Below are 12,539 nucleotides of genomic sequence, written 5' to 3' on the forward strand. Positions count from 1 at the left end.
AAAACGCTGAACAGTGTTGGGTAGAAAAACTCAAGAAAAGTAGCTCTGAGCTCTTCTCGAAGAAGACTTGTTTCCCCCAAACCCCAAATCCACGAAAGTAGGGGAGGATTGCTCCCACTTCTGCTTACCCAGGGCACCCTGAGTTCTTCTTAGGGCAAGATGTGCGCACTTGCTTTTCTGGAGGAGGCAGGGAAGGTCATGGCTGTGTTCTATTGAAGCTGGGGATCCCCTTGATGAATGAAACCACGCAGGGTAATATACGTCGGCTGAGCAAGCCATTGGTTACAGGATGCTGAGGCGTGTGGAAGTCTGATTTGCCAACCTTCGGGTAAGCCTCTCACAGCCCATCTCGGGAGAGCCGCAGGATGCATTACACCCGGGGAGAGTCAAAACTAGACAGGGTTCGTTGTTCCGCGGCACTCTCCCCAGCCCAGAGGAAACCACAGCCAACCACAGGAGAGCTGGCTCCTCCACCAGGCGAAAAAGAATTATGATGTCGACACCAGCAATTTACCAACGAATCCCACACCAATGCCAGAGCTCGCTCTCTCTGTGACTGCCGGGAGTCAGATGTAGGTACAGGCAAGGTACGCACGCTCTTAGGCTAAGAGGATAGGGCCATGGTTTGGGATTCCATTGAAGTGGCAAACTCTACCCAAGAGTGTAAAGTTATAAAAAAGGAAAGGTTAACTTTTTATTTCCCTGGTGACCAATAAGAGAAGAAAAACTAAGAAGAGCTGGACAGCTAACTGTAACTGTTCCTTTATAAACTAATGTTTCAATGTGTCTGAACCACCCATGCTCGGATCCCTCTGTGGGGCCCAGGAGTGTGCGCCTCCCCCAAGCAAACTGGGTCATTATCCTGCACTTTGTCATTCGAGGGACATTTTTCCTGTCTATGGAACCAACACTGCTGACTGCAGACACATCCATCTCCCCATTTGTCATTCAGTGAATTCTCCTGACTCCAGACAGCAGGACAACTCCAGGCAGAGCAGTTGTTAATGTCTGTAAAAGGAGAGCCAGGTTGGGTAGCCTGTGCCTGTCCTCCCTCCCCCATGCCAAAAGGGGTAAACTCCAAGCTGACGAAATGTGGGAGGGAGGAGCACTATTTGAGACTGAATCCAAACATTATGTTAGAGCAGTGGTTGTCAGCCTTCCTACCACTGCAACCCTTTAATACTGGTCCTCATGTCCTGGTGCCTCCCAACCGTAAAATAGTTTTTGTTGCTATTTATAGTTACAGTTTTGCTATTATAAATCATAAATATCTGTGTTTTCTGGTGGTCTTGGATGATCTATGTCAAAGGGTTGTTTGACACTCTAAGGGGCTGCAACCCATAGGTTGAGAACCACTGCATTAGGAGATAGTGTGCCTGGGAAACAAAAGACAACGCTGCACAGGATGCACAGGCCTGAGGGAAAGCCACAGGAGCTGGGCAGATGCACTGTGCTACAGGCTTTAAATCAAGAACTGTATGTAATGAGATCTACATGGTCTCACCAACCCAGCGACCGGACTCGGGCAACAGGCATACAGGTGAGTGTATTCCCTACACACTGGTCTGACTGAGTACCTAACCACTTCCAGCACCCTGTGAACATAAACAGTCTTTAAATTGAGATAAAAATACCCAGACACATGTTTAAAATGATACCATCTTCCTACAGTTCTTTAAAAAAAATTTTACGTTATGTGCCTGCCTGAGTTTATGTGTACCATGCAGGTACAGGTCAGAGGTCAGAAGAGGAGCCCAGATAGGTAGGATATGCCTCTGTAGTGTAAGACTTGCATGTTGCAAGCAGCAAGCTCATGCACATGTATCTGAAAAGGGAATTTAATGTTAGGTAATCATTAACCAAAATATCTTAATACCATGTCAGCATAGAGGGCAAAGATCGAAACGCCATCTCTAAGAGTCGGTTATTTCTAAACTTCTGCCAAGGTGGAAACAAGGAAAGTCCTTTCTTGCCTTGTGGATGCCATTTTCTGGTCTTTAAAAAGATGTCTCACCTGGCAAAACTGCCGTATTTAAAGTTTATGAGGACAAATGCCCAGAGTGAGGGAGATGGATGCTGAAGGCCCCCCAGAGCAACCAGCTTGGATCTGGGAACCACTAGGGCTCCATAATCAACCATCCTTTAGAATAGACATACTACTTACAAATAAGATCACTAGGGAACTTTATGTTCCGGTATCAGAAATATACATGGGTATTGAAACTATCGAGGATTTCCAAACTTAGGCTTAATCATTATTTTCAGCAAGTGTATATTTTCCTATGATTCTGAATTTAGTTTTCTCTTAAAAATAATGAGGAAACATTCTGGCACAGTTAACAGCATTTAAAAAGTCTTAGTCATGCGACACACTCTGAGACCCTCAGGAGACACCTGAAACCTCGCCTAGAGCAGAACCCACTGTACATTATACTTTCTCCTGTGCATATATGCTTAAGTTAAACTTTACCTCATAAATTAGGCTCCGGAAGAGATTAGTCACCATTTTTAAGATTGGTATTGCATTGGCTTAGGACCAGAATTCATCTTCCCTCAGGAACTGTCAGGTATCCTCATTCTGATCTGACTTCACTCATGACTTCTGCGTAATGCCGTGTGAACAGTTGTGAAGAGCAGGTGTGCATCCATGGAGCAATGCTGGCCACCACGGAGCAACAGCTGACAATACCTTTCATTCTGTCTGTGTGCAGACGTAAGAGGCACACTGTGTGTCTCTGCCTTGGTGTCACTGACGACTGGACCAAGGTTCTGGCTGCAACTAGTACTCCAAGTTGAATGTGCAGGGAAGAAAGCACGTGGTCTTAGGAAAAGAGAAAGAGACTTAAAATGCAGATAGAGTATGTATGCCTCTCTCACATACATGGAATCAGTAAAGACGATGGCTTGAAAGGTCATCAAGAAGAAAGGGGAGCAGTGATTAAATCCCTCCCAGTTCAGTAGGAAGGTGTTGGGTTGACATATACACCCTGGGCCTGGAGGACAAGACTGTGTGGAAGGCTGACCAGAGGCAGACGGTGTGCGAGTAGCCATGTGTGATCAAATGTGTGCAGGCTTCTGTGTGGTGAACCTGGTAAGAAGTTGGCTGTCAATCTGCCTGGGAAGTGGTTTTTGGTCTGGCTGGTGAATCAGACAGTGAGAACACAGGGACAGGGATCAGAATGGTGTCATGGTGTGCCTGGCCTGCCTGGTGCTGTCCGAGCAAGCACAGCAGTGAACTTCCCACAGGCCTGGGGCTGGTGATAAGGCACAGGCCAGAGCTAAGGCAGCCCAGCAGGGCAGCTGGCTCTTTAGACCTGTGTCCTCCATAATAAAAGGCCTCTAGGGGAGAGTTTGGAACTAGAATCTGAAAAACCTTAGCACACAAAAAAAAACCTATTAGCATAGCTAATTCTAATTTACTGATAAAATGATTAATGGACCTCATCTCAACAGTCTTAGCCATTTTAATGTTACAGTTTTGCCCAAGTGAACCGAACTAGAGCAGTGTGGTTCTCAACCTGTTGGTCATGACCCCTTTGGGCATCGAATGACCCTTTCAATATTAATGATTTATAACAGTAGCAAAATTACAGTTATTAAATAGCAACAAAAATAATTTTATAGTTGGGGCTCATTACAACGTAAGGAACTATATAAAAGGATTGCAGGGTTTAAAGGTAGAGAACCACTGAATTAATATTAGAGACCTTTAAAATGATCACAGGAACTTTAACTTTACAAAATTAACTGTGACATTTAAAACAGTGTGATTAGCTGACCAACATATAATGGACTCTCTCTCTGTGTATGTGTACGTATGCACACACACACACACACACACACACACACACACACACACACACACACACACACACATTTTTAATGCGGTTACAGTTTAGTGGGGTTTTTTGTTTGTTTCTTTTGCCCTGTCTTTTGTGGGTGGTGCTTTTTTTCTTGGTTTTTGGGGGGTTTTGTTGTATTAGATTATTTGTTTTTTGAGAAAGAACTTAAAGATGGGTGGGTAGGGATGGGGAAAGAAAGAAATATAAAAATACATTTAAATTTAAAAATTGTTTTAAAACCATGTGTGTTGGATGGCAGATACCCAGTTCTTAGGGATTTTGTTGTTGTTGTTTTGGTTTTTTCTCACTACAAGTTCTGCTCCTTTGGGTCCCTGTGAAGCTACTCTGTGGTCTGATGTTGAGTTCTTGAAGCCATGAGGTAACCTATTCCTGCTGTAAGCAGCACTTTTAGAAGAATGAAATCAAACGAACAGAAAGGCTAGAGTTCAGCCTGCTTATGTAACTCACATGTGTGCTGTGTACTCATCTATGCCTAAAACCCTATCCTTTCTGGGAAAGAACGTGGTCTGTTAGGAAGGTTGGAAATCATGCTGGGAACGAAGCGGGTGGGTCACATGTAGATCTCATTTTCATCGGGGCTATGCCATCCTTCGTATCTTGGAAGGAAGTCACAAGCCAAGATGTGTTTACACTGTGCTAAGCACGGATCCTGAAGGCATCTCGGAAGTCATTAGTCAGTCATGCAGTCTGCTGCATCTATGCTCTGTGAGATGCTAAGAAGACATGGTAAAGCTTAAACACAAACAAACAAACAAACAAACAAAAAACAGACAGGAGAGGAGAAACAGGTTGAGGGACTGTAGAAGGGGGACCAGGAGGGGTGCCATGGCTGGATGGTAAATAGTAAATGAAGCAATTTTCCTTTTAGGACATATAGTTCAGACAGAGCAGTGTCAAAATCTTCCTTGAACAAGCCTGTTTACATGTGACTATCAATTCACAGAAGAGGCAGGAGATGACTTACTATCCTTCGCTAAATGGATTTTTTTTTTTTTTTTTGGTATTTTAAGGTTAGTTCTCTTTAACAGTCTGAGCTCTTCTTTTCTATGAAGAACTCATCTGAAACCAGCACATTTGACATGGTCTGGGACATACACTGTGGTTTGAAAAAAATAAAAGGATGATTCAGTTATGTACTAATATGGTCAATCTGCTTGTGAGAAAGATTCTCTCGGGAGAACACAGTGCTGTCTGCCCTTCAAGTGTGGCACTGGTACAAGTGGCGACAGCACGCTGGGACTTCTCTGACGTTGCTACGCATTCTTCCTGTCCCAGTTGTCCTGGCTGTTTCCTGAGCTGGGGCAGGAGCATTCTGCAAGACAGCCCCCAGAAGGGAGGAGTACCTTCGATGTTGGGGCTTTTTTACTTTTAACAGGACACAGAATGGTTTATGGGGCAGGGAATCAAATAGGAAACTGTTTTCTTGGCAAACATAGTTCATTAACACATTTAACATTAAAACTGCACCAGGCGCTGGGGACGTAGCTCCACAGGCAGAACGCTCGCCAAGGGTTCAATTCCCAGTACATAAGGTGAGGCCTGGTGCCAGGAGCCTGTAATCCAGTTCTTGGGATATGGGGACAGGAGGATCAAAGGTTTAAGGTAATCCTTGGCTACATGGTGCATTTGATAGCCTGAGGTCCCTAAGATCCAGTCTAAAAACAAAACAAAAACATAACAACAATCATAACCATCCCTGCATCTCTGCCAGTAAAAACAGCACGGCTACTAACCTTGTGGCCAGCAGCGTTTGCTTGTGCTAGGGAACTGGCTGAGGCCTCCTGGCCACAGCAAAGAGGGCAGTTTATTTTGGAGTTGAGGAAGAGTACACAGAGTTGGGGACCACAGGGAACTTTTGAGGGAGGAACTATTGTCAGAGGAGAAAGTCAGTTGCTCCAGGTTCGAAAGCACGTCATAAAACCTTCGTTGTCAGAGCATGAGGGCAGAACTCTGTCCTTCCTGCTCTCAAACTGGCAGAGTGGAAAAACCAGTGAACTAGGACATGAGTGGTCACTCACAGGGTAAATAGCAGGCTTTAATAGCAGACAGAAACTCTGATGACAACTTTTAGCAAAACACATCCTCAGGTTCCCATGGAACAATAGAGACTCTGCAACAGCCCAAACAGTCTTGGAAAAAAACAAGGAAGGCACAATGTTTCCTGACTTTTAAATACGCTGCGAAGCTATAATGATCAAAGCAGTATGGTAACGCCACCAAAACAGACCTAACTAGTGGAACAGTCAAGTGATCTTAGCAAAGATACCTAGATGTCCAAAAGATGGGCTCCTCAATAAATGGTGCCAAGGAGGGTGGAAAATGTTAAAGTCAATCTATCAAACACCCTACAAAATAGCTCAACACAGGGGTGGCTGAGGTGGCTTAGTGGGGAAGAGTGTTTGCCACCAAGCCTGTCAATTGTCATTCCATGTTCAGCCAGAAGGAACCAATCCTGTGAGTTGTCTTCTGACCTCCACATAGGTACTGTATCACATGTGTGCTGCCCAGTGTACACTCATACTCATTGAGCAAAACATACAGTCTAATTCTATTTAAAGTTATGCCCTGCACGTATGAAATTACTTGGAGAGTATACAGGGACAGCACTACATCACTGTGTCTAGGCTGTGGTTTCTCAAATTGGACAGCAAATGCACAGCCAATAACAGCAAAACTGGACAAGTGGGATCTGTGCGTGGCACAGGAGGCGGGACTGTGGGTGAGACACGGGCTTGGGTGAGACAGCTGCCAGTCACAAAGAGCACAGAAGGGGTGCCTGTAGCTACTCAGCAAAACAATCTGATCTCTAACATGGGCATTTCTCCAAAGATGACATATTGATATAACTGTGATGCACATGAAAAGACTTTCGACATTACTGGTTTTCAAGAAAATGCAAACCAAAAGCACAGTGGGAGCTTGGTGGGGGAGCACACCTTCAGTGCCAGCACAGGAGGCAGGGATAAGCTGAGCTCCGTGAGGTCCAGGCCAGCCTAGTTTACACAGTAAGACCATGTCTCAAAGCAAACCATACAAGACTACTGATTCCCACCTTCTGGAAATGGTTACTATTTAAAAAACATGTCAGCAAAGAGATGAGAAACTGTAGCTGCTACTGCACACTGTGCGGGTGTACACTCTCGTGCACACACACACACACACACACACACACACACACACACACACACACACACAATCAAATCACCACCCTATGGCCCAGGGCTTGCATGTCCATCTCCTATCTTCCTAATCTCTGAGGCAGACACTGTGCTGCCTATGAGCATGGCGCGCAGAGAGCAGGTACCTTCAATTACATTACTCTACTCTACCTGATGACTAAACACATAGTATGAATTCCAAGTTTTCGCTTTAGAACTTGTAACACCAATTATTAACTGCAGAGGGCTTGAGTCATTGTACTACACCCTCTAATCATTTTCTTCCTTGGGCACCAGAGGTCATCCCTCATGTAAAACGAGAAGTTTCTTAACATTTCAAATATTGAGTCAGTATTGTTTGAACGCAATGGGCCTGATCTGGTTGCCACAATTCTCAGCAGGGGAAAGGAAGGCGTGCTTCAGCCTATGCTCACCAAGCTGTCCAATCGGCTGAGCGTTAAAGTGGATGGCAGTAGAGCCTATCCTTTTTCTGTCAGCCAATGCTTAGAGTGTAAAACTCCACGGATGTTACTGAGCTCTGAAAACAAGTTATTGCTCTGTGTGTATATGTTATTAGGACATGTGTGCACACATGCATGATAAAGTTCAGGTGTCTTTTTCAATCAGGGATCCTCCTGTCTCTGTCCCTCAACACCCAGAGCTATGGTTACAGACTCTCCTCACAACTAGCTTTTCCCATAGGTGCCTGGAGATGTGAACTCGGGGCTTCACGCTATAAGCAGGTACGCTGGTGACTGAGCCAGCTCCCTACCCTAACGCTAACATTTTCTATACAATAGATATATGGAGAGAAACACAAAGCATATCAAAACAGGACAGGAGACGTGAAGGAAACCACTGACTGCCACTGCTGCTTTTGACAGCTTCTTACCTTGGGCCTGCTACAGTGGCCATTCAGCTAAAGCAGCTAATGTGTGTACTATCTCAACAGAGACAAGTAGGACTTCAGAAAGAGGCTGAAAACCAGCTCTCTCGAACACACAGCTTCGAATAGATTGTCTCACCACCTCTCTGGTTTAGCTCCCTACCGGTCTCATTTAAGCTTGGCTACCTGAAGTGCCTCTCTACCCAGGGGTCCCAGCAAAAGCAACAGCTTTACAAGACAAGAGTCAGGACGATGGGGGTTGGGGGAGGTGAGATGTACTTTATGCATTCTTCATGGCTAAGGTTGTAAAAAGCAAATCCATTATTCCATGTTCCTAAATGTTTGCTTTGTTCCCTTAAGCCATCATCTGTGTCTGCTCAGCGCTGCCACTCTCTGAAGCCATTACAATCCTGTTCTGCGGCACTGAGCTGTCCCTACTGAAGAGGACACCATGGGCCTTTCCTGCACTCGCCTGCGCGTGTGTGCGTGTACACACACACACACACACACACACACACACACACATGAACATATGTTCTGGTATTTTCCTGCCAACTTCCCTTTACTTATGATCAAAAACTAAACAAGGACAGGTTAGAAAACAGGTGAAAATCCCATAATTATTTGCAAGCAACAAGAGAAATATTCTAATCCTGGACACTTAATAATTACCTTTAAAATATTTCTCAAAAGAGGGTGGACTACTACCGGTTTATTTTTGTTTAAAAGAACTGTTTTGTACATGATAGTCCTTAAAATTTGTTCTAGACATGGTAAAACATGAGAAATGAGTAACGGTCATTTTTTATGGGGTGGGTGGTGAGCCTGCCTTTGCATTCAGTGAGGACGGACCTAGACAAGCACTGCCCAGAAGCTGCCCTGATGCTCTCTCTGACTGGGGCTTTGAGCTAAGTGTCAACACTCCAGATTCCTTTTTCTAAAATTTTGTTTTGATTTCTAAAATTTTTTTCTACGCCTGCATGTTTGTGGAAGTCAGAAGAGGGCATCAGATCCCTTGGAATGGAGTTGGGGTTATTGTGACCATCCACGTGGGTGCTGGGAAGCAAACCTGGGTCCTTTCCAGGAGCAACACGTGCTACATGTGCTCCTAACCACTGAACCAACTCGCCCATCTCTGCATTTATTTTTCTACTGCAAAGTTTGTAAAAGGAGAAACAAATGCACCTCTAGGGTAACCAAGCTAAGCCATCTAAAACTTACATCTAAAAGCAAGTTCTAAATGTTTTGGAGAAGAGATTCACCCCTTTCAAAACCTTTCGAAGGGCCCAGGTCTGAGAAGTCATTACTGCACAGTCATTCTGTAGCGCTGAGGAGCTTGCACAAGGGACGAGACCAGGGTTTTATCATGAAATCCTTGTCTCTATTACATACAGCTCTAATCACTGAACCAAGTTCTAAGGCATGAGTACTCCTCAGTTCTTAGGCTAGGAAAGCTTAACATGGTCCTATAGGATAAATTCCACAAGAGAACAGCGACGCAACACTACATTTTGTCCAGCAGGTGTCTCTCTAGAGTGTTTAACGCCAACCAAGAAGAGTGTCAGGTGCAGAGACCCACCACTGCTGATCCCTGAACCTAGCCATTTACTCGGGTGGACTTTAAGGTCAGAGCACCACAACAGCTGTTTCTGAGAAACCGAACATTTTAGTATAAAGACTATGGGAATTAACGCAGGAGTCGTATTTTCTTAAAACTAATAGCAGGATCTTTGTGTGGGGCAACAGTGTTCTTGAGTGTGCATGCCGGGGTGGGGGGCGGAGGTCACAGTCAGGTGTCTTGCTCTATCGCTCTGTCTTTTATTTACTTATTTATTTTGGAGACAGGTCTCTTACTGAACTTTGTGATCAACTGACTTGGCTAGATTAGCTGGCCAGTGAATGCCAGGGATTCTCCTGTCTCCACCCCCACAGTGCTAGTAATGAAAGATACATGCTGCCTGCCATGCCTGGCGTTCTCCGTGGGGTCTGGATCCAAATCCAGGCCTCAGGTTTACGTAGGCGCCTTACTGACTGGATTACCTCCTCTGCCCTATTTAACAGTGAGATCTGACAGCACAGAAGGACAAATCTTTCAAAATGGCAAGTTGGATTCTTTGCCACAGCCAGGAAAGCAAGGTCAAAGCTCAGAGAGACAGCTAAATAGGGCACACAAGTGGAAAACGAGAGAGGTCAATAATGAAAAGGAGAAAGTTGGGTGAGAAGAATTAAGCAGCTGAGGGCCAGAGTTCAGTCCCCAGCATCCACACAGCAGCTGAACTCATGCTTACCTCTACTTACAGAGCGTCGGACACTCCGTCTGGACTCTGTGGGCATGGCACATCCACACTGGACGCACACACACATACATGCAGGCAAACACTCATTCACATTAAATAGTATTTTTAAGTTAAATTAAGGGGAGTTTGCAGGGGTTTTAGGGACAGTGCTCAAGGACAAGGAAGCAGGGCCCACTGACACAGCACGAATGCCTCGTAAGTCTGTCAGAGGATAATGCTCTGGGATAGCCATGATCTACATTGGAGAGAAGCAGGGAAGTGTTCTCATTAAATAGATTAGCGGGCCAGGCCTCATGGCTCAGCTTTTAATCCCAGCACAGGGAAGGCAAAGGCAGGCAAATCTCTGTGAGTTTGAGGCCAGCCTGATCTACATAGTGAGTTCCAACACAGCCAGGGCTATGTAGAGAGACCCTGTCTCAAAGCATAGCAGGACAAAACAAAACAAACGAACAGATGGGGCAGGTAACAGATGCGATGCTAATAGGTATTTCCTCTGTGGGTCCCAGTCTCTTGACACTGTGTGCAGCTGTGCTGCCAGGGACAGTCACGCCAGCCCTCCCAGGAGAAGAGCAGCAGCACAGGTAATATCATCCAATATAAACCCAAGCAGAGAACCATAGAGGACACCAAGTGACACTAAGACAAGGCAGGTGATCAGGGGACAGAAAGACACTACAAAGGCCACCCAGAGGAAAGTCTAGCACACTGGCTCCTCGCCCTGAGTAAAGGGATGCTGGAGTGTTGAGAGAAAGACACCAGGAAGCAAGAGAAGTTGAAGATGGGAAAATGGAGTCCAGAGTCTCATCAGGAGAGGACACGTGTATGAGAATGAATGCTGAACCAGCGTCCCACAGGCGCTCCTCTCCTCACTGTCCACTAGGTGGCAGAGCCTCGGTGGCACCGCAGACCCGGACAGCTGACAACTGGGACTGTCTCATCTGAGGTATCTGCTGCACTCAGAAGATGGGGTGCTCAATGTCATCTTCATGGATAATTACTGCCGATCAATCTCTAAGCTTCCTTGGTGGCCACCCCCAAACATTCTTCATCTTCCCAAGCGACGAAGTCTCAAGAATTTCAGGGCTCTGCTAGATGACTAAAAAGGCTGGGCACGGTGGTGTATGCCTGTCAGCCCAGCACCGAGGAGGCAGAAGCAGGACGGTCAGAAGCTTCAGGACACAGAGTATTAGAGGGACTTCAACTACACCAGACCTTGCCTTCGAGAGCTTAATAGTCCTAATAATTACTATTACTTCAAAATACTATGATTACTATTAAAGTATCAACAAGTTTCACAGAAGCCCTTTAGTTTCAAAATTGAAACCAATTTCACATTTGAAGTTATAAATGGGTGCTTTAAGGCAAAAATATGTCGTTGTGCCAAGAATCAGGTTCCTTCGCTCCACTCAGGCTTGGTGAGCGAGTTCTCAGAACTCACCAAGGCTGCTCACACACCCTTCCTTTTGGAACCAGGCATTTTCTACTGGCATTTGAGACTGGTTCATTTGGGGCTCAGGTATACTGAAAAGCACTTAGAAAAGATCAAACACTGTCTCCCCTCTCCTGTGACGGCACTTACAAATATTAACATAACAAATGCATACGCAACTACATTCAGTTACCTCTTTGGAGGCTTACAGTGTTCCGTGAAGAGACCAGGTTGCTGCTGTTCTTCTCTCTGGAAAAGAGGAGGACAGAATTGTTACTGAGTGTTCACAAAGGCGTGCCCACGGTTTCGATTGTCACTGGTATTTTCTGAACTTGGGAGAACCAGAAGGGATTTGGTCAGCCTTAATCCATCATTTCAGGCTGTCAAGTTTACTGTGTTCATAAAAAAACAAAACGAAACAAACCAACAAGTATCTCCTGGCTTCAAAGCAAACTCTGTGACAGCAGGACATCAGCTTAGCTAAGGTTCTCCTGACTCTGGATCCTTTTGTTTGATACAACATTTTTAAATGGCCACGTTCAAACATCATCTAGGTGGAACGAGTGCGTGCTGCAGGGCACCTGTGGCGGTCAGGGCAATGGCAGCATTAGTTCCCAGAGTGGGTCTTGGGGACTGGATTCAGGTCATCCTGCTTGGTTGGAGGCAAGCATCTTCATTGGTTGAGCCATTTTGACAGCCATTGATATGCATTACTGTGAGGGGCTGGCAGTAAGAGGTGCCTTCCTCCCATCCCCAGGGCACACTGGACCACACAATGGAGAATACCAACCATGGTGCTCTCTGCCCACTTGCCTCACAGATCCACAAAGAACTGCCATTTCGTAACTGGATGCCTAGCATTTTACATGGCTCACCGCTGTGGTTAATTTTTAAGACGTTCCCCTC

At 45.5% G+C, this 12,539-nt stretch overlaps 1 protein-coding gene across 1 annotated transcript in view; it reads right to left on the reverse strand.

Moving 5' to 3' along the window:
• LOC147994786 (uncharacterized) overlaps positions 1–12,539 on the reverse strand; it is a 141,536-nt gene that overhangs the window by 43,461 nt on the left and 85,536 nt on the right. The window contains exon 5 of the mRNA XM_087659540.1: positions 11,827–11,882. The gene's annotated coding sequence lies outside the window, so the exon portion shown is untranslated. The remainder of the gene's footprint in view (positions 1–11,826; positions 11,883–12,539) is intronic.

This window comes from Rattus norvegicus, chromosome 4, assembly GCF_021556685.1.
Source record: "Rattus norvegicus strain SHRSP/BbbUtx chromosome 4, alternate assembly SHRSP_T2T, whole genome shotgun sequence".
NCBI lineage: Eukaryota > Metazoa > Chordata > Mammalia > Rodentia > Muridae > Rattus > Rattus norvegicus.